This window comes from Leopardus geoffroyi, chromosome B4 (genome assembly GCF_018350155.1).
Source record: "Leopardus geoffroyi isolate Oge1 chromosome B4, O.geoffroyi_Oge1_pat1.0, whole genome shotgun sequence".
Lineage (NCBI taxonomy): Eukaryota > Metazoa > Chordata > Mammalia > Carnivora > Felidae > Leopardus > Leopardus geoffroyi.
Window position 1 is genome coordinate 42972264 of NC_059341.1, and position 22821 is coordinate 42995084.

The 22821-nt window shown below is 39.1% G+C and overlaps 1 protein-coding gene across 8 annotated transcripts in view; it reads left to right on the forward strand.

The window, feature by feature from the left end:
• RIMKLB (ribosomal modification protein rimK like family member B) overlaps positions 1-3527 on the forward strand; it is a 70519-nt gene extending 66992 nt beyond the window's left edge. For all 8 annotated transcript variants that reach the window (XM_045462582.1, XM_045462581.1, XM_045462576.1 and 5 more), the window contains one exon: positions 3348-3527. The gene's annotated coding sequence lies outside the window, so the exon portion shown is untranslated. The remainder of the gene's footprint in view (positions 1-3347) is intronic.
• The last annotated feature ends 19294 nt before the right edge of the window (positions 3528-22821 follow it).

A 22821-nucleotide genomic window follows, 5' to 3' on the forward strand; every position in this document is an offset into this window, starting at 1 on the left:
TGTAAGATAAGTGAAATACACATTGTTAGCCATTTTATAGAAAAAAAAGTCTGTCCTCTTTTTAGTGGCACATTGGGGGGATAGCAATAAAAATATGTAATTTGGTGGGGCACCTGGGTGGCTCAGTCGGTTAGGTGTCCAACTTTAGCTCAGGTCATGATCTCAAGGTCCGTGAGTTCGAGCCCCACATCGGGATCTGTGCTGACAGCTCAGAGCCTAGAGCCTGCTTCAGATTCCCCCCCCCTCCCCCCTTCCCCTCTCCTGTTCACACTCTGTCTCTAAAAAATAAAAAAAAATTTTTTTTTAATGTAATTTGAAAAACTTAGGGGGTAAAAATGATCTTTTCTTCAACTAGCTATCCCCTATCTAGTCCCATTTCCTTGTTATTGTGTCTGCCCGTCAGTTCCATTCTGTTCACTTTTCTTTCTGGCCTTACTGTCTCTGCTCTTACTTTCTTTGATTTCTTTAGTCGTGCTTCTGCCTCCCTGTCTTTGTAACTCTTCCTCGCCTTTGTCTCCCTGTATGCCTCTCCCTTTCTTTCATTCATTCCCTCAGAATTTCACTTTTCCATTGTTGCCATTTTTCATCTCTGCCTGCCTGCTTTTCTGTATGTGTGTCTCCCCCTTTTCATTTGCATTCTCTGTATTGCGTCTGTATCTGCTCGGGTAAACAGCTTTATTTTCTTTGCATCAATAACTGCCTTAAGACATGTTAATCAGAGTATCAACAGTGTGATTATTTTAGAAGTTGGTGAGGCTGAATAGAAGAAATTGAGGTTTTAAGTCCCAAGAGTTAAGAATTGAAATTTATAATGAGATGCAGGTCTCTTTACTCAGCTACATGTTTATTTTAACTATAATGTCTTTATTGTTGCTGGAAACCAAGCTGTTTTATGAGCACTTGGACAGAAGAAAAGTCCTATGGTTCTTAATTTCATCTAGACTTTTAACTTCAAATTGTCCCTGATTTTTTAAAGTTTCTAATGAAATTAGAAAATGAGCAAAGCAGTCATTATTTTGTAGACATTTACCAGAGAAAATAAAAAATTTATTGATGTAATTGGCATATAACATTATACTAGTGTTACAGGTACAATACAGTGACTCGATATTTATATACATTGGTAAATGATCACAGTAAGTCTAGGTAACATGCATCACTGTACATAATTACAGAATTTTTTTTCTTGGGATGAGGACTCTTAAGATCTACTCTCAGCAACTTTTAAATATGCAATTTTAGTACTTTAGAACTGGAGAGAAAATAAAATTTTAGCCTTTAAGATAAAAGTTAATAGCAATTGAGCTAAATCTTTTCTAAGATATACATGTGAAGATTTCAGAAGTGTTAATTAACTTTCTTAAAGTAGTGCACAAATACCTGTTTTCAAATTTTATAGACAGTGAAAACAGGATATCCAGAGGAGAAATTATTATTTAAAGAAAAGGAGTCCTAAATAAATGAAAGAATGAATAGATGGATAGATGGAGTCCTGCTTCCTATTAATATATGTAATAACAGATTGAACTACCAGCATACAAGGGCCTGCCATAGAAGTTTAGAATTTCTAAGCTGGCAAGCTTGGAGGCTATATAATGTAATCTTGAATATGCTAGTAAGGAAACTAAGGTTCAGAGAAGTTATTAAATTTCCCAAGATTATAGAACTGGAATAAGGACCCAAATCTCCTACCTGCTAATAAAGTGCTCATTTTATCATGATCTTTGAAAGTCTGTTGTAGTCGCTGAAGAAATGAAATGTTCTGCAGTGAGAGCTGTGATACACCAATGGAAAGTTATCACTGTTTGTGCTTGTGGTTATCTTGTGGGGAGTCCCTTCAAATGAAGGATATGAAGGCTAGCTGTGGGTGGCTATTTTAAATGGCTTATATGTAAAATTAACGATTACATCATTTACAGGGTTTGGTGATGATGTCCCTTATTAAGATAAGACACAAAGAGGTCTTCAGATTCTTTGCAATTTCTGGTTAAGGGAGAACAGAATGGATTCCTTAGACCTAGTATAACATTAATCTTCTACCTGTCTTCTTGCCTGCCTTGCATTCCTATTCTGGAAAATGAATCAGTCTACAACAAAAACTTTATATTGTTCTGAAATTCCTTATTTTCTAGCAGATTATTAGACTAGCAATGGGGCAAGTGGATGGTTAAACGGGATGATTGTGTATACATGGATGAATGGTAACATGAAGCTAGAATAACCGATACCATTGACTAAATAAATATATGGCAACTTAAAAAAACTTTTTTTTTAATGTTTTATTTATTTTGGGGAGAGAGAGAAAGAGACAGAACGTGAGTGGGGGAGGGGCAGAGAGAGATGGAGACATAGAATCCGAAGCAGGCTCCAGGCTCTGAGCTGTCAGCATAGAGCCTGATGTAATGTTCGAACTCATGAACTACTAGATCATGACCTGAGCCACAGTCAGACGCTTAACTGTCTGAGCCACCCAGGGGCCCCAAATATGTGGCATCCTTTTGTTCCTTTTTTTAAAGAAACAGTGTAAAAAGAAGTCACCTTCTATTAAAAAAGATCATTTATTCTAATGCTGAATGACATTATGTATACTTACATGGAACACAAGAATATACCACCTCAATTAATAGGGCTAGAATTTGTATGTCTTTTCAAACAGTTTTTGTCTTCATCTTGAATTCTGGTTCCTATAGAGATGGCCAACTTGAACTTTAACTAGAATCAAAATTTATTGTTCATTGTCTAATTTGTTGAAAATGTAACCTAGGAGCTCTTGGCTGGCTCAGTCAGTAGAGCCTATGACTCTTGATCTCAGGGTCGTGAGTTCAAGCATTATGCTGGGTGTGGAGCCTACTTAAAATAAAAATTAAAAAAAAAAAGTAACCTAGGGTAATAGAGTAAGAATATAACATTCAAATTTAATTTTGTTCAGGCATTTTGGTATAATAATTTTGTTTTATTTTGTGTGATCTTGTGCAAGGAATATTCTTTTCTCAAGGTTTTTTTCTTGGTACAATTTTCCTGGCGACAGTAAACCCCAGTTGTCTATATAATAGGATTGTTAAGGGATAATATTGCTGATACATCTTTATATGTCAGAGTAACAGACTATACCTTAGTATATATCTTTTTCAACTAAGATCACAAAGGTAAAGTGTGGTAATGACAAAAAAGCTAGTTGTGCGTTTGTTTTTTGTTTTTGTTTTTTTGTTTTTGTTTTTTGTAATCTAGACAGTTTGTAATATTTTGTCACATTAGTTAATTTTCAATATTTTCTTTTTCTCATATTAATTATAAAAACTGTTTAAATCTGTGGTTTAAGTGAGCTATATGTGTTTTTCCCCCTCTAGGTTCTTTTGAAGTAACCAGTGATCCTTTTTGCTTATCACTTCATTCACAGAATGGACGAAGATAGATTTGACTTGTATGGTTTTTGAAATGGAGGATAGAAATACACAGAACAAGGAAGCAGTAGCTCTAACCTGTTTGATTCAATGTGTTTTCTAAAATAAAAACACCAGAACTGGGAATGAAATAGTATGGGGTGTGATTTGTTCTTTTGGCAGTCATTTCTGCCCACTCCATCTTGTATGAATTCACTTCAGTCCATATGGCTAGATTTGAAGTCTAGCTCCACGTGTGTCATTCTTTTTATTCTTTTCTTCAGTATGCAAGATGAAACTCCTTTGTTTTTGACATACTGATCTTTCTATGATATGTTTTGAAATGATTACTCCCCTTGGTACATAGGCATTAAAATATGTATCATTTTACTTATAAATATGGATTACATGGATTTACCTCTGCCCCTTTCATCCCTCTTTATCTGTCTATGCTAAATAATTGTTTCTGTGTTTGTTTGTTTTTTAATCTCTGAAGAAATCCAGCCTTTTTTCTGTTTCACTCTGACAAGGCTCTACCACACACTCATCACAGCATCACTCACTACGTTTTAATCTTCTTGTGACTAGAGATCATGTCTGACCTAATATATTTGAACTATAGAAGATCTGATACATATATGTGCATACGGAGGCAGCCCTAGTACCTCAGACCAAACATATGGATATTCTTTGTTGTCAGGTGTCGATACAAATTCTAATCCCATTGTTTACTGTTTACCTGGACTTTGGACAAGTCAGCCCCTTCAAGCCATAGGGGGGTATTTGTAAAAAAACGGAAACAATTGTACTTTACTAGATTAATGTGTAAGTATAGCTTTGCTACAATACATGTATAGTGCTTAGCACATAGTTGAATAATAAATACTAATTGTCCTTTAATTATATAAATTTTGGTTTTGGATATCTTATTCAAGAACTGCTGAATCTTTTCATCTCAGAATTAGAGTCCATAAAGTTTTCTTTGTTGATCATTTTCCAGTTTTCCGACTGAAGCTCCTTTCGCAAGATTTTGTGGTTGGAACATTGTGCACACATGTAGTATTTTTCCTAATCTGCACTGCTTATTCCTTGTCTCCACACTTCAGTGACTGATTTATATAAGATACCTTTTATCTCATATTTGCTCCAGTTTTTCCCAGTCAGCTCATAACAAAAATACTTTTTCTTCTAACTCAGGAGAATGAAACAAGTGAGGAATAGGCATATGATGCGCTGTAAGGAATCACCTAAGGTGGTATGACTTGTCCTCCCAGAAATGGTTTGAAGTGACTTAACAGACACATTAAAACAAAATGAGAAGATTGAGATAAAGCCAAAATAAAGGGCAAAAATTGGGTGAAACAGGGATTAAAATCATGCAAATGCATACTATGAGGTCCTATACATTTGCTTGGAAGTGGAACAAAATTGACAGAAGAGCAGAATACGGTAATTAGAAGATTCATAGTAACCTTAAGATAGAAGCAAATTTATTGCACTGGAGAGGGATTATGTTCTGATCTTTGAGATAGCTCACAATGCAGATCAGTATCGTGACACTAAAATGCAATCCATTAAAGCCAGCACAGTAAGAAGTCCTCTTGATGGTCGGAGCTGATTCAATGATAAAAATTTAAATTTCCTCAAAATGACCTACAACCACCTATATCATAATCACTTGAATTATTTATTTAGAATATAGATTCTAGGGCCCTAGACCAAAAACCTGCTTTTTGACAAACTCAAGTGACTTACTCGCACCAATGTTTGAGAACCACTGCCCTAAATCTTGTCAGCACTGGTGCCTTTAAGAAAACAGCTCAGGGGGCACCTGGGTGGTTCAGTTGGTTAAGCCTCTGACTTCAGCTCAGGTCATGATCTCCCAGTTCGTTGGTTCGAGCCCTGCGTCGGGCTCTGTGCCGACAGCTTGGAGCCTGGAGCCTGCTTCAGATTGTCTCTCTCTCTCTTTCTCTCTCTCTTCCTCTCTCAAAAATAAAACATTAAAAAAACAAAAAACGGATCAGAAACATACCTAAACTCTGTGTTCTGTGAAAGGACAAAGAGTAAATATTAGGCTTTACCACCTGCATATGGTCTCTGTTGCTTTTTAAAAAATATTTTCTTAACTCTTTAAAAACATGTTAGCTCATAGGTGATACAAAACAGGCTGACACCTACTCTAGAGGAATGGGTGGATTGAATGTACCTTAGGCAGTAAGTAATCAACAAAATAACAATTCTCTAAACCGGAGGCTTTGTTAACGGTAGAGTTATTTGCTGTGGTAGGAGAACTGGTGTATTGAAATTCTGTGTAGTGAACCAAAAATGATGCTTTGGTAGTCAAGGAAGAGTTGATATCACCATGAAAGTTAGCTTAAGTAGAAATATCTGAACAGAAAGATGGGATTTATGTGACCAAAATGTGCTTTAGCACATATGTCCTTCAAGTTTCTTAATACTTGAAGGTTCAGTAAATAAAGTTCAAATGGATGACCTTGATGGGTTGTTTAGTTTAATTTGATTTTAGTTCCCCTGTACTCAGCTGCTAATTACTCAGGAAAAAAAAAAAAACAAAAACCAACCTTTAAAAGTCAGGGCTTCATGAAGCAGGTTTTACAAGGGGCCACAAGAGTATTCAGCTATTGATATTTCATGACATCTAAAATTTGTGTAGTATAAATTTGAGAGACCGTTGAGATCTGTGTTCCTGAAAGTTGTGTAGAGTCAAGAGATGCAGATGGTTTGGGATGATCTTCCCCACTTTTTTTTTAACTTCCTGATTATCGTAATTTTAAACGTTAAAGCATCCATGCTAGTGTCACTTTGCATCCTCCAGCAGGCAGACACCAAGAGGGAGTTAGGTGGGCTAGGGTGTTTTGAAGAAGATGCTAGTGAAGCGTGCAAGAGAGAGGGAACAGTAGACAGGAAAAGCCTTCAGACTGTGATGTGAGCCTGACGCCTGTGACAGAAGAAAGTGGAGTAGAAAGAGCATCAGGGGGTGCCTACACGGCTCAGTGGGTTACGTGTCCAACTCTTGATTTTGGCTTAGGTTGTGATCTCATGGTTTGTGGGTTTGAGCCCCACGTCGGGCTCTGCGCTGACCGCGTGGAGACTGCTTGGGATTCTCTCTCTCTCAAAATGAGTGAACTTAAAAAAAAAAACAAACCCACACATTCTTCTAAAAAAAGACAATAAAAGCAACAGATTTTCTCTGAGAAAATATCTGCCAGCCTGATGGAGGAATGTTAGAGCAGATTAGCCATTAGGGTAGTTCTGCATTGAGCCGGAAGCAGCCTGAGGAGAAACCATGGCCTCCATATGAATGCTGGGGCGGGTCAGAAGGAGTTGCCGCTGGAGGCTGCTTGTAACAAGTTTTTTTCCAGCTTTACTGAGATACAATTGGCCAGTAACATTGTATTAGTTTAAGGTGTATAACAATGATTTGTTATGTACATATACTGTAGAATTATTACAGTAAGTTTGATTAACATCTGTCACCACAGTTATTTTTTTTTTATGATGAGGTTTTCTTTTTTAATTTTTTAATGTTTACTCATTTTTGAGAGACAAAGCGTGAGTGGGGGAGGGGCAGAGAGAGAAGGAAACACAAACTGAAGCAGGCTCCAGGCTCTGAGCTGTCCGCACAGCCCAACAAGGGGCTTAAACCCACAAACCATGAGTTCATGACCTGAGCTGAAGTTGGACTGAGCCACCCAGGCGCCCCTATGATGAGGTTTTTAAAGATCTGCTCTCGGAAATTTACAGCAATGTTAACTGTCAACATGCTGTGCATTACATCCCCCAAACTCCTTTATCTTATAACTGGAGGTTTGTACCTTTTGACTATCTTCACCCATCCTCCCCTTCCCCCACTGCAAACCTCCCTCTGACCAACATCAAATCTCATGTTTTCTCCTGAATTTTTTTGTTTTTTAGATTACACATATAAGTGAGATCATTACAGTATATATCTTTTTCTCTCAGACTTTATTTTGCTTAGCATAATGCTCCCAACATCCATCCATGTTGAGACAGATGGCAAGGTTTCTTTTTTTATGGATGAATAACATTCCATTGCGTCTATATACCACATTATTTTTACCCATTCATTCATTGATGGACACTTTGTTTCCATACCATGACTCTTGTAAAGCTGCAGTGAACATGGGGTTGCACATGCTGAATCACATGGCAGTTCTATTTTAATTTTTTGAGGGCCCTCCATAATGTTCTTCATAGTGGCTGTACCAATTGACATTCCCACCAGCAGGGCACAAGGTTTCCTTTTCTCCAAATCCTTGCCTGTGTTTGTCTTTTTGATACTGGCCATTCTAATAGGTGTGAAGTGATAGCTCGTTGTGGTTTTAATTTGCATTTCTCTGATGAATAGTGATGTTGCACTTTTTCATGTGCCTGTTGGCCATTTGTTGTCTTGTGTTTGGAAAAATTTATATTCAGTTCCTCTGTCCATTTTTGAATTGGGTTGTGTTGTTTTTGTCTGTCTTTGCTATTGAGTTCTATGCATTCTTTATGTATTTTTTATATTAACTCCTTGTCAGATACATAATTTACAAATATTTTCTATCGTTCCATAGGTTGCCTCTTCATTTTGTTGTTGGTTTCCTTTACTGTATAGAAGCTTTTTGGTTTGATGTAGTCTCTTTGGTTTTGTGGCCTTTGCTTTTGGTGTCAAATCCAAAAAAATTATTGCCAAGACCATTGTCAAGGGCCTTACTCTCTGTTTTCTCCTAAGTGTTTTATGGTTTCAACTCTATGTTCACGTGTCTCATTTTTTTTTTCTTTCATTGATTTTGAGTTAATTCTTGTATATGGTTTAAGGTAAGGGTTCAGTTTCATTCTTTTTGCACGTGGTTGTCCAGTTTGCCACCATTTCTTAGAATATCCTTTTCCCATTATATATTTTTGGCTCCATTTTAAATTAATTTACCATATTGACCATATATGTGTGAGTTTTTCTGGGCTCTGTATTCTGTTCCATTGATATATGTGTCTGATTTTATGCCAATATCATACTGTTGTGATTACTATAGCTTAGCAATATACTGTAGTTTGAAATCAGGAAGTGTGATGTCTCCAGCTTTGTTTTTTTTTTTTTTTTTAAATTTCTTTTTAATGTTTATTTTTGAGAGAGAGAGAAAGAGCCTGAGTGGGGGAGGGACAGAGAGAGGGGGATAGAATCTGAAGCAGGCTCCTGGCTCTGAGCTGTCAGCACAGAGCCTGACGCAGGGCTGGAACTCACAGACCCAAGAGATCATGACCTGAGCTGAAGTCGGATGCTGAACCAACTTAGCCACCCAGGTGCCCCATCCAGCTTTGCATCAGGTTTTCTTGAAGAGATCTGAGTGGCACACTGCTATGGCAACCACATTCATTCTACCTGTTATGCCAGTACAAATCTTCTCTATATACATTTCGGGAGCAGCTCCTGTACAGTTTTATGAGTTTGTTACGTAAAAGCTCTGTTGTGTCTTTTTCGACCAATACACCTCTAATACCATAGATCTGGCATATCATGTGGTCCAAGTTGCAGGGTTACTTGTATCACGGCCTGAATCTTCTACAGATCCCCTTCCTGATATAGGCCCTATTCAAACTTGTTAGCCTTTTATATCATCCAGTAGATGGACTGGAATAGTGTTTCTAGGTGGAATGTATTGCCTCCAGAATCTGGAGAGATCCACCGGGTATTGTGCTTGCTTCCTTGTAGCAAATGATGCAAATGTAGCAGGCTTTTACTTTGTAGGGGATGTTCATCATGCCCTTTACCCCTGGTCTCCTAAAAACTATAAGAATGGCAGACCCTCAAATCTTTATAGAGTTTATCTCCCACTCTCTGAAACGTATCTACACGAGGCCTTCCGTATGGTAAGCTAACTTTTGCTTATCTTGTCCAATCAGCATGTTGTCATTGATGTGCTATTCTATGGAATGTCCATATGACCTATAATTTAGATGATGTCATCAAAGGTACAGTGGTTAACCTATCCCTGGAGCAGAACTAAGTGAATATTTTCCATTCCGTGTGGATGCAAACGATTTCTGGTCCTCATCTGATCGAGATAGGAAAAAAAACATTTGTATTTTTTAACGTGTTATTCATTTTCTGAGAGAGAGAGAGAGAGAGAGCAGGGGAGGGGCAGAGAGAGAGGGAGACAGAGAATCTGAAGCAGGCTCCATGGCCCACAGCCTGATGTGGGGCTCAAACTTGCCAACCACAAGATCGTGACCTGAGCTGTAGTCAGACGTTTAGCTGACTGAGCCACCCAGGCGCTCCAGGAAAAAGATTTTTGAATTGCCAGATCAGTGGCTGTAGATGATGTACCTGAGATCTAATACCTCTGCTGTATGTAGTCACCGGCTAGGAGTAAGCCAGGAAGACCGTGGCCTTGGTGTAAATACCGAGGTGGACCCAACAGAGGAGCAGCTGGAGACTAGCCAGCCAACTACATTTCGCCACAAGTTTTGGGAGAGGCCTGATTGGCAAACCTCTGTGGCTGTCACAGTGCTCATGGTAGACAAATGGGTCTCAAGGAGAGAACAACTGGAAAGAAAGACCCACCAGTACCTCTCCCCCACCTCCTGACCTTACTCCCTAGAGAGAATCACTGTTAACATTTTCTTTCATATCCTTCCAGAATTTCTCTTAAGTTTATTTATTTTGAGAGAGAGAGAGAGAGCGGGGATGGGCATAGATAGAGGGAGAGAGAGAATCCCAAGCAGGCTCCTCACTGGCTGCGTGGAGCCCAACGTGGGGCTTGGTTTAGTGAACCATGAGATCTTGACCTGAGCTGAAATCAAGAGTTGGACGCTTAACTGACTGAGCCACCCAGGTGCCCCTCCTTCCAGAATTTCGGAATCCATTTATACGCATGTCTTTTTTTTTCTCAAACCCCATGGGCTCATGCTATAAAGAGTGTCCCATAACTTCCCAATGTGTCTTGAATATCTTGCCGTACAAATAGGTACACTGCTACCTCAGTTTCTTAAGCAGCTACATAAAATTCTACTTACTTCTGTCATAATTTATTTCTGTGGCTTAGTTACATGAAATATTCTAGTCTTTAAATTTTTCCTTTGTATTTAAATTTATTTCTGTTATACGTAACCAAAGATTTCTAACACAAGAAAAGAGAATGAGGACAAGGAAATAAACTTTATTTGACAGATTTTTTTAGGATAACCAACTGAAAATTACTTGAACAGAAATTGAGCTTTGCTGGAGAGGTAACTCTTGGGGAGAAAAATCTGCATACCCGTACTAAAAAAATTCATACTACTTTGGGAAACCACGAAGAAACTTTACACAATTATATCCAGAGTGAATCCCAAGATTCTGTCCTTGGTTAATTATCAAAGGATGAGAAAGAGATGAGTTGATTAAAAAAAAAAAAAAAAAAGCTTACTTCCATAATCCAGAAGGTTTATATTGACCTGAGTGGCACTAGATCTAATGGAGGATAGCTGGACCATAATAGGGATGTGGCAGGATTAAAGAATTGCCAAGTCTAATTAACATCAAGGGACTATCAAGTACCAGCAGGAATAGTAACGCCATTTCTACCAGTTCAATAAAATCAATTGAGTATTTAAACAAACGGAATATTTTCAAAATCCATATTTGGCCTCATTGGGGTATATGAAAGCATAATGAAAACAAAAAGAAAAGAAAGACTGCCAACCAATTCAATATTTCCAAAAACAGTTTTTATAGTCTTCAATTTTATTTCTGTAGACACTCCATCTCTAAATCTACAGGAAAATCCATTTAATATATGCTTGTTGGTGCAGGTAATAAACATTTTATAAATGCAGTTTATAAGCAGAGGAATTCACATAATTCTAGACCACTTTATGCAAGCCACTTGTGCCAAAGAGCCTGAAGTATTATATACTGGGCTTAGTCTGGGTTGAACAGACTAGACTTTTGATAACATACATTATCTCTAAGGCAGATCTACACCGATTTCCCAGTTCAGGGAGTTTGCAGTGAAGTCAATTAATAAGGCCAATCAAGTCTATTATTTGTCCAATAGTGTCTAATAACCATAGCCTAATCATTTGACAAGTATCATTAAGCATATTGAGTAAAGAAGTTAGATTCTAAATTTCAGCTGTGCCATATACTAGTTCTGCAATTGTAGGCAAGTTAAACTTTCTTTTTAAAAATATTTTAATGTTTTCTAAATTTATTTTTGAGAGAGAAAGAGCATGAGCCAGGGAGGGGCAGAGACAGACGGAGACAGAATCTGAAGCCGGGCTGGAATTTGTGAACCGTGAGATCATGACCTGAGCTGAAGTTGGATGCTTAACCAACTGAGCCACCCAGGTGCCCCTGCAAGTTAAACTTTCTATGCACCAATTTTTTTTATCTGCAAAGGTCATCAGTGATAAGGTTTTTTTTGTTTATTGGTTTTTTTTTTAGGAGTAATCTAGGGCGCCTGGGTGGCTCAGTCAGTTAAGCACCCGATTTCGGCTCAGGTCATGATCTCCTTCCTGGTTCATGAGTTTGAGCCCCGCATAGGGTTTTCTACTGTCAGTGCAGAGCTTACTTGGGATCCTCTGTCTCCCTCTTTCTCTGCCCCTCCCCCCCCGCCCCCCTCGCCATGCTCTCTTTCTCTCTGTCAAAAATAAACATTTAAAAAAATATGTGGGAGTAATCCTAGTAGCATTTGGTGCATAATTGATATTAAATAAATGGCTTCCCTAGAGTTTCTTCCCTTTGCACCGAATAATCATAACGGAACTGTAAGTGGTAATCTGTGTCTTCCACTAGCCAAAGTCTGCTGGGATATGGAGATTTTTCTTGTACTTGTGAACATTTTTCAAGTACTTTGTACTTGTGAACAAATTTGCATAATATGAACAGTGAAACAGCAACCCACAAAATGCAAGAATATTTGTAAATCCTGAGGTGCCTGGATGGCTCAGTCGGTTAAGTGTCTGACTTTTTGGCTCAGGTCATGATCTCACTGTTCGTGGGTTCGAGCCCCGTGTCGGGCTCTGTGCTGACAGCTCAGAGCCTGGAGCCTGCTTCGAATTCTGTGTCTTGCTCTCTCTGTCCCTCCCCTACTCATGGTCTGTCTCTCTCGGTCTCTCTAAAATAAATGTTAAAAAAATTAAAAAAAAAAAAAAGAATATTTGTAAATCCTGTATCTGATAAGAGGTCAGTATCTGGAATATATAGAGAAGTCCTAACATGCAACAATAGCAAAAGCAAATAGCCAAATTTAAAAACAGGCAAAGGATTTAAATAGATGTTTCTCCAAAGAAGATCTACAAACAGCCAATAAGCACATGAAAAGATGCTCAACATCACTCATCATTAATGCAGCGCAGATCAAAACTGCAAGATAGCATTTGTTAGGATAAGTAATAACCAGTGTTGGCAAGATGGGTCAGCCCCTCCTGATACACACAGAATGAATTTCCCACAACAATAAAAGGAAAGGGCAGTTTTCTTCCTCAAAAGATACAGAAGAGAGGATGAAGGAAATGAAAATGACCGAGGAATAAATATAAAGACAATATTGTCCTTTTTGTAGAGAGAGTGCGAGTGGGAAAGGGACAGAGAGAGAATCTTCAGCAGCCTTCAGGCTGAGCGTGGAGCCTCATGCAGGGCTCTATCCATGACCCTGTATCATAAAGACAATATTGTCTTAATGGAGACAAGTAATATTTGAGAAATTAAGGCACGGATTTAGAGAAATTAAGTAACCTTCTATTGATCACCTAGTAGCAAACTCAAGATATAAAAACACTAGACTTGGGGTGCCTGGGTGGCTCAGTGGGTTGAGCCTCTGACTCCTGACTTCGGCTCAGGTCATGATCTCCTAGTTTGTGGGTTCGAGCCCAGTGGGACAGGAGAAACCAGATTTGTAGCAGCAGAGACTCTTTGTTGGCCTTGAAGAAACAAACTGGCATTTGGAGAGGTCCAGATGGCAAGGAACAGTCAGTGACCTCTAAGAGTCAAAGCTTTCAGTCCTAAATCACAAGGAATTGAATTCTGCAAACAACTAGTGAACTAGGAAAAAGGAACCCGCGCCTCGGATGAGATTGAGAACTGAGTATACTTGTGTCCAGATTCCTGACCAATGAAAACTGTAAGGTAATAAAATATGCTCTTTCAAACCACAAAAACTTGTGGTGATTTTTTATACAGCAATGGAAACCTAATGCGAGTATCTTTATAGTAAAAATATTTATATAAAATGTCGAATATATTTAATATTTTATATGTATTATATACTGTATAATATATTTTACACTATAAACATATAGTATATAGACTGGCAGATTTGTGCTGCCTTGTCTGATGGGGAGTAACCTAGTTTATAGGTTCACAGGCATAGGAGTCCAGTATATTCCATGACTTAGGACAATAACATTATAAAATGGAAAGTGCACGGTATTGAGAGACAGGAAGTAGTATTCTGGGCTGGCTCAGCCACTCACTGCGTAAGTCACATAAATCACTTAATTTGGAGGAACTTCAGTTCCCTCATCTGGAACAGGAAGGAATTCGACTGAGTTAATTCTGATTCCCTTCTAGCTCTAACCTTCTACATTAAATGTGTCAGTCATACCTAGGGTATATACGTATATTTCGTATATATAGGTATATACGAAAGGGAGGATAAGTTTTTCAAAGTGGTGACATATGAATATTCAGGAACTAGGGGTGCCTGGGTGGCTCAGTTGGTTAAGTGTCAGACTCTTGATTTTGGTTTGGGTCATGATCTCATGGGACTCTTGATTTCAGTTCAGGTCATAATCTCATGGTTCGTGAGTTCTATCCCTGCATCGGGCTCACACTGGCAGTTCGGAACCTGCTTGGGATTCTCTCTCCTCCCTCTCTCTCTCTGCCCCTCCCCCACGTGTGCACGCACTCTTCCTCAAAATAAACTTAAATATATCTATATGAGAAAGAAGCTATAGGAGCAGAGTCTGAAAGTCCAGAAGAAGAGGGTTTGTAAATGCACCTGGGATGTGAATTGTGAGAAATTGAACTTGCCAATTCATGGCCGCTCAGAGGATCACAGGCAAGAAATATCCTGTATCTTTATAATTTTGTGGCCTAAATGAGAACCATCAGGGTAACTACTAACGAAGCACATGGTAAGTAAGAATATGTGTTAGAGCCTCTACGGCTGCTGTATATGCTGCTCTGTCTTGTGCAGATGGAGACCTCGGTCCACAAACCGCTGCCAGGTTCAAAATGAGATGGCTGGATGCATAGAATTCCACCCTTCAATGCCAGGAGACTCGGTATTGGCACACCTATCACAGAATAAAAGAATGGAGGAAGAACGGCCAGGTAGTCTTTCCAGCAAGATGTATATTTGAAAGAGGAGACCAAACATGAAAGAGGGTTGAGTCAAAGACATAATGTTTTTCTAAAAGACAGCTGTAAGTCTCTTCAATTCGAGGGAACAGCACAATATGTAGTTAAACGTACACACGAGGAATTAAAAGGGCCTCCGGAATTCATCTGTGCTTTCTCCTACTTTTTCCTATACTGCGTAACTAATCTCTCCCGGATATCAAAGGAAAAAATTCTTTCTACTTCCCCAACTATATTAGTTAGGTAGACACAAATAGTTTTAGAAAAAATGATGGCTTCACTTTTTAACTTAAGAATGATGGTATTGAGACGCACCTGGGTGGCTCGATCGGTTAAGTGTCTGACTTTGGCTCAGGTTATGATCTCTTATTTCGTGGGTTCAAGCCCCGTGTCGGGCTCTGGGCTGATGGCTCAGAGCTTGGAGCCTGCTTCAGATTCTGTCTCCCTCCCTCTCTCTCTGCCCTTCCCCTGTTCGTGCTCTGTCTCTCTCTCTCTCTCTTTCAAAAGTAAACATTAAAAAAAAAAAGAAAAAGAATGATGGTATTGAAAATAGTTGTGGTGATGCACAACAATGTGAATGTATTTAACTGTACACTTAAAAATGTGCCTTTTAGGGGTGCCTGGGTGGCTGTCGGCTAAGCGTCTGACTTTGGCTCAGGTCATGATCTCGCGGGCTGTGAGTTTGAACCCTGCGTCGGGCTCTGGGCTGATGGCTCAGAGCCTGGAGCCTGCTTCAGATTCTGTGTCTCCCTCTCTCTCTCTCCCTCCCCTGCTCGTGCTCTGTTTCTCTCTGTCTCAAAAATCAATAAAAACATTAAAAAGAATTTTTTTAAATGTACCTTTTAGGGTAAATTTTATGTTATCTATGTTTTGCCACAATTTTTAAAAATTAAACAAATGTTTGCAACACAATTCTGCCATTAGTTTGTAAGGTGTTCATTTAACCACATGTGTATCAGTATTAAAAATCATGGCAAATTGTGTTTTTTTTTTTTTAACGTTTATTTATTTTTGAGACAGAGAGAGACAGAGCATGAACGGGGGAGGGGCAGAGAGAGAGGGAGACACAGAATCGGAAACAGGCTCCAGACTCTGAGCCATCAGCCCAGAGCCCGACGCAGGGCTGGAACTCACGGACTGCGAGATCGTGACCCGGGCTGAAGTCGGACGCTTAACCGACTGCGCCACCCAGGCGCCCCGGCAAATTGTGTTTTAAAAAGAATGAGGATATTATATAGCAAGTCTTCAATGAATTCTAGTGGGAATATTAGACATTTTTGCCCTTTTTAGTTATGTTGTTGGGGCCTTTCAAGCTGAGCTTAATATCAGATCCTTCCCCACAGTTTGAGTCGCTTTATTCTCATCTCAGCCAAATCTCTAGGTTAAATTCTGGTGATCGGTAAAACACATTAAATATCTTTTGTTCAACAATAACACTTGGCATCAGATAACCTTTGTTACAGGCAAGACTCACTCTGATATTATGTGACATTTTTGGTAATTGGATTTCTGTCTTGTCTCCTATGGCTGAATGCCTATTTTTATAAACTTCCTAATATCCTAAAATTGGGCTCAGACTTTCATTTAGCAAATTTTTTTTCAACGTTTTATTTATTTTTTGGGGGACAGAGAGAGACAGAGCATGAACGGGGGAGGGGCAGAGAGAGAGGGAGACACAGAATCGGAAACAGGCTCCAGGCTCTGAGCCATCAGCCCAGAGCCTGACGCGGGGCTCGAACTCACGGACCGCGAGATCGTGACCTGGCTGAAGTCGGACGCTTAACCGACTGCGCCACCCAGGCGCCCCTCATTTAGCAAATATTTTAAGGGTCTACTGTGTGCGGTGCACTACTTTAGCTGCTTAGGTTAAAATCGGGAAAAACAAAAAAAAGTCTTTTTAGTACAGTACGGGAAACAGTAAATCATAAATGTAATTAAGCTAGCTGGAAATGTTCCTGGAATGCTTGAAGGACTGCAATGAGTATGGATGGACAGAGAGGGCAGTAGTGGGTCAGAGAGGTAATGAAGGGCCAGGTTAAACAGGGCCTTAGAACTGTAGAGGCATGGTTTTAATTTGAGAGAAATTAAAGGCATTGCACACTTTTTTAGAAAAGTAATATGATCTTCCCTCTCTTTCTGCCCCTCCCCTGCTCACGCTCTCTCTCTCTCTCTTTCAAAAATAAACATTAAAAAAATTAAACAAAAGAATAAAGGGGCACTTGGATGGCTCTGTTGGTTAAGCGTCCGACTTCAGCTCAGGTCATGATCTCAGCGGTTGGTGAGTTTGAGCCCCGCGTTGGGCTCTGTGCTGACAGCTCGGAGCCTGGAGCCTGCTTCCGATTCTGTGTCTCCCTCTCTCTCTCTCTTTCTGCCCCTCCCCTGCTCATGCTCTGTCTCTCTCTCAAAAATAAATAAGCATTAAAAAAAATTAAAAAAAAAGAAAAGTAATATGATCTCACTTATATTTTAAAAGACTCAAAAAAAAAAAAAAGACTTATTTTAGCTACACTGTTGATAATAGATTCAGGAGAGTCACGAGTAGAAACAGGGAAACTACAGCGATAATACAGGCAAGAGGACTTCTGTTTTTGGGCAAGATGGAGTAACAGTGACTAAATTTACCTAGCTATCTGAAATAACTAAAAAACCAGGAAATAATATATAAAACAAGTAGTGGACATCAGGGAGAAGAGAATGATTCCTTAGAGAGGGAAAACACCTAAGGTGAGCCCTGTGATTGCCCCCAGCATACTACCCGGGGGGGGGGGGGGGGGTTTCCTATGTCACAGTGCAGGGGAAGGCAATCTGACAGTGGCCGAGCCTTCTTACCGAGTTTAAGAAATGGAGCTGGGAATTAGAGAACTAACGCAGCTAGAATTCTCAGGGCAGAGTGCCAGAGAGGAAAGAGCTGCACACAGAGAGAGTACAGAGGCTGCAGAGGGTCACCCTGAGGGTCTGGATGAGTTCTGAGCAGCACGTGCATATGACGAAACTCCCCAAAGACGCGAAAAGAACCACCTGAAATCATGAGTGGGAACCGTCCCTGGGGCTCCCAAGAGGTTTGGAATCGTTTGTATTCCCCCCAGCCAGAGTGGAAAAACTAAGTAGATCATGGGACAAAAAGTAGAGAACTCAGAAGGGTGTTGCTTCAGGACTTGGGTGGGGGGGGGGGGGGGGGTGGGGGGGGGGGAATTGCCCTAGACTGAAGACTGCTCCATCACACCTAACAAGCTTAAAAGAAAGCCTCGATCGCCGCTGGGGCAAACAATAGATTAGCCAAGGTCTTAAAAGGGAAAAAGGTGAGGAGTGTGAGGACCAGATAGGTTTTGAAAACTCCAACCTATTCCTGGGATCTAGGAGGCCACATGCAGGAGTAGGGCTGTGCACATGCTCAGAAGAGACCTGAGAAGGTCCTAGGCGGTGACTTCTGACCGGCGTTGAGACTATACATAAGCAGGAAATGAAGGCTGAGATAAAGTTGTAAACTGCCTGGGGAAATAGAGAAGATGTGCTCCAATATGCACAAAGAATCCCTCAGCAAAGACTGAGAGATTTCCCAGTTTTAGGCCTTAAAGGAAATTTCTCTCCAAGTATTAGCTGACCCCTGAGCTAATGGAGGGGCTTCAGTGTCTCTACCCAAAAAAACAATACAGAATTTGCAGAATCGGTCTGGAAGCATCACTGAACAAACAACAACTACAACAAATAGCAACGACAACAAACCCTGGGAAGGGGAGAGACTCTGATTTCCAGAGTTGCTTAATTATATTATTTGAAATGCCCCATTCCCAACAAAAAATTAGGATGTATGCAAAGAAATAAGAAAGTGCGGTCCATACATAGGGGGGAAAGAAAGCATTCAATAGAAAGTGTACCTGAGGAAGAGCAAATTATTTACTAGAAAAAGACTTTAAATCAGTTATTTAAAATATGTTCAAAGAGGGGCACCTGGGTGGCTCAGTCAGTTGGGCGTCCAACTTTGGCTCAGGTCATGATCTCCCAGTCTGTGGGTTTGAGCCCCGCATCTGGCTCCATGCTGACAGCTCAGAGCCTGAAGGTGCTTTGAATTCTGTGTCTCCCTCTCTCTCTGCCCCTCCCCTGCTCATATTGTGTCTCTCTCTCAAAAATAAACATTAAAAAATTAAAAAATAAAATAAAATATGTTCAAAGAACTAAGAGAACCCTATATCTAAGGAACTTAAATAATGTTTGAGAAAAATGTCTCATCAAATAGAGAATACCAATAAAGATAAAAAATATTAACAGGATCCAGATAAAATTTCTGAAGTTGAAATATACAATATCCAAAATGAAATAAGCACTAAAGGAATTTTGAGCAGGAATAATAAAGAAGCAGCAAACTTGAAGATAGTTCAATTGAAGTTATACAACACAAAATGGGGGGAGGTATGGAGCCATATATATATATATATATATATATATATATATATATAGCACAGTTTTTGTAAACAATTAAAATTAAATTTGTATTAATCCAAGTTAGATTGGATGCTATCAATTAAGATGTTACCAGTTGAAAAAAGATGTTGATAATAAACCATAGAGCAACCACTAAAAAAATAATTAAAATATATAAATATAAGGAAATTAAAATGATACCCTTGGAAAGTCTATTTAACAGAAGAGAATGCAATAATGGAAGAATTGAAGAATGAAAAGACATAGTAAGTGGCAAAATGGCAGATATAAATCCTCCTTTACCCTTATTACATTAAATGTAAGTAGATTAAATTCTCAAATGGCAGAAATTGGCATATGGCTATGTAAAAGGGGGAAAAATATGATCCAATTATATGTTGTCATTTTAGATTCAAAGGAAAAATAGGTTCACCATAAAAGGATGGTAAAAGATATGGCATGGAATACTAACCAAATGAAAACTAGAGTACTATACTAATATCAGACAATATGGTTTTAAGACAAAAATTGTTATGGGAGACAAAAAAGGACATAATGACAAAGGTTAGTCTATCAAGAAGAAATAACAATTAAACACGTACCTAATAACAAAAGCCCAAAAGTCATGAAGAAACAAACAAACAAAAAAGAACAAAACTAAAGGGAGAAAAAAATACACCATTTTCATAATGGATAGAACCAAGCAGAAGACCAGCGAGTAAATAGGAGACTTGAAGAACAGTGTAAACCAATTACACCTAATAGACATCTATGGAATACTTCAATACCCAACAACAGCAAAAGACATATTTTTGTCTAGCATGTACAAAACATTTTCCAGAATAGAACATATGCTATGCCATAAAACAAGCCTCAGTAAGTTTAAAAAGAATTGAAATTATACAACTTATGTTCTTTAACCACAATGGAAGAACTTAGAAACCAGTAACAGAAAGACATTAGGGAAATTCACAGGTATTTGGAAATAAAACAATATCTAAGTAATCAATGGGCCAAAGAAGAAATTGCAAGGAAATAAGAAAATAATTTGGGATGGATGAAAATAAAGACACAATATACAGAAACTTATGGGATACAATTAAAGCAAGGGTTATACTGTAAACCCCCTACATTAAAAAAAGAAGAAAGAACTCAAATCATTTACCTGAACTTCTACCTTAGGAAAGAAGGAAAGAAGAACCAAGTAAATCCAAAGCGAGCAGAAGGAAGGAAAGAATAAATATTAAGAGTAGAAATGAATGAAATTGGGAATACAAAAACAATCCAGAAAATTCAAAACAAAACGAAACAATGTTGGTACTTTGAAATGATCAACAGAATGGAGAGACCATTAGCTAAACTGACCAAGGCTGGTTGGGGTGGTGGTGGTGGGAAGACTCAAATTACTGAAACTATGAATGAAATAAGGGACCTTACTGTGGACTCTACTGAGCTAAAAAAAAGATTATAAGAGAATACCATGAACAATTGTATGTCAACAAGCTAGATAATCTGCAAGAAACAGACAAATTTCTGAAAAACCACAAGCTACAAAAACTGACTCAAGATAATATACTGAAATAGATACATGAAAAATAAAGACGTCAAGTTACTAATAAAAATTTCTGACAAAGAAAATCCCTGTTGAGGTGGCTTTGCCGATAAACCCTACCAAATGTTTAAAGAATGAATACCAATTCTTCATGAACTCTTCCCCCCCCCCCAAAAAAAAGAACAGTAGGGAACACTACTCCACTCAGTCTGTGAAGCCCATATTACGATGATACCAAAACTTGACAGAAACATCACAAGGAAAAATACAGATCAATATCTCTTCTGAATATACAGGAAAAAGTCCTCAAAAAATACTAGCAAACTGAACAGTTGTATATAAAAAGGATCATATGCCACGGCCAAGTGAGATTTATCTGAGGAATGCAAAGTTACTTTAACATCCAGAAACCAACGCAGTAATGTGATACACCACATCAGTAGAATAAAGGGCAAAACCACACGAATATCTCAGTGGTTGCAGAAAAAGTATTTGACAAAATTCTATACCCTTACGTGATAAATAAATTAGGAATAGAAGGAATCGCCTTTGATTGGATAAAGGACATCTCTAAAGGCTGACTCAACATTGACAAATCAATTAGTAGGGGCACCTGGGTGACTCAGTTAAGTGCAGACTCTTGATTTCTGCTCAGGTCATAATCTCACAGTCGTGAGATCGAACCCTGTATGGGAGGAGACTGTTCGGGATTCTCTCCCCCTCTCTCTGCCCCTCCCACGCTCCCATTTGTGTGTTCTTTCTCTCTCTCTCCTCTCTCACTCTCTCAAAATAAATAAATAAACATTTAAAAAAATCAATTAGTATAGTTATGCCTGGCTGGCTCAGTCAGTAGAGCATGTGACTCTTGTTCCCAGAGTTGTGAGTTCAAGTTCCACGTTGGGTATACAGCCTACTTTAAAAAAAAATCAATTGGGGCGCCTGGGTGGTTCAGTCCGTTAAGGGTCTGACTCTTGATTTTGACTCAGGTCATGATCTCACAGTTCATGGGTTCGGGTCCCATATGGAACTGTCATCACAGAGCCTGCTTGGGATTCTCTCTCTCTATCTGCCCGTCCTCCTCTCATGCTCTCTCTCTCACTCTCTCACTTTCTCTCAAAATAAATGAATAAGCTTAAAAGAAAAACCAATTAGCGTAATCCCTCACATCCATCATATCAAAATATGATATCAACAGAAGCAGAAACGGCATTTGACAAAATCCAACCCCCATTCTTTTTATTTATTTTTATTTTTTGTAATGTTTATTTATTTTTGAGAGAGACAGAGCACAAGCAGGGGAGGGGCAGAGAGAGAGAGGGAGACACAGAATCTGAAACAGACTCCAGGCTCCGAGCTGTCAGCACAGGGCTGGAACTTGGGAATGGCAAAATCATGACCTAGGCTGAAGTCGGACGCTTCACTGACTGAGCCACCCAGGCACCCCTGTGGGAGGATTTTTAAATGTAAATGTGATTTCTTTAATGGATATAGGACTAGTGAAATGATTTTTTTCTTCAACGTTTATTTATTTTTGGGACAGAGAGAGACAGAGCATGAACGGGGGAGGGGCAGAGAGAGAGGGAGACACAGAATCAGAAACAGGCTCCAGGCTCTGAGCCATCAGCCCAGAGCCCGACGCGGGGCTCGAACTCCCGGACCGCGTGATCGTGACCTGGCTGAAGTCGGACGTTTAACCGACTGCGCCACCCAGGCGCCCCGAAATGATTTTTTTCTTGAGAGAGCTTTGTAGTTTTTTGTAGTCAAAACATTTCTTCATTTAGCTGAGTTGTCAAATGTGTTGTCATAAAGTTGTTTATACTCTCTCCTCATTATCTTTTTGATGTCACTAGGATGTTCTTAGTGTTTCGTACTTGCCTTATTTGTTAACTTGGCCCAATCTTAAATCTTCCCAGATGGCAGGGAAGCTAGCATACTTAACCAAAGTCTCTACCTAGAAAGTTTTCTCTAAGACATTTAAAAATTCTTAAGTTTCCTTCAATTACTTCTTTTTTTTTTTTTTTTAATGTTTATTTATTTTTGAGACAGAGAGAGACAGAGCATGAACAGGGGAGGGGCAGAGAGAGAGGGAGACACAGAATCTGAAACAG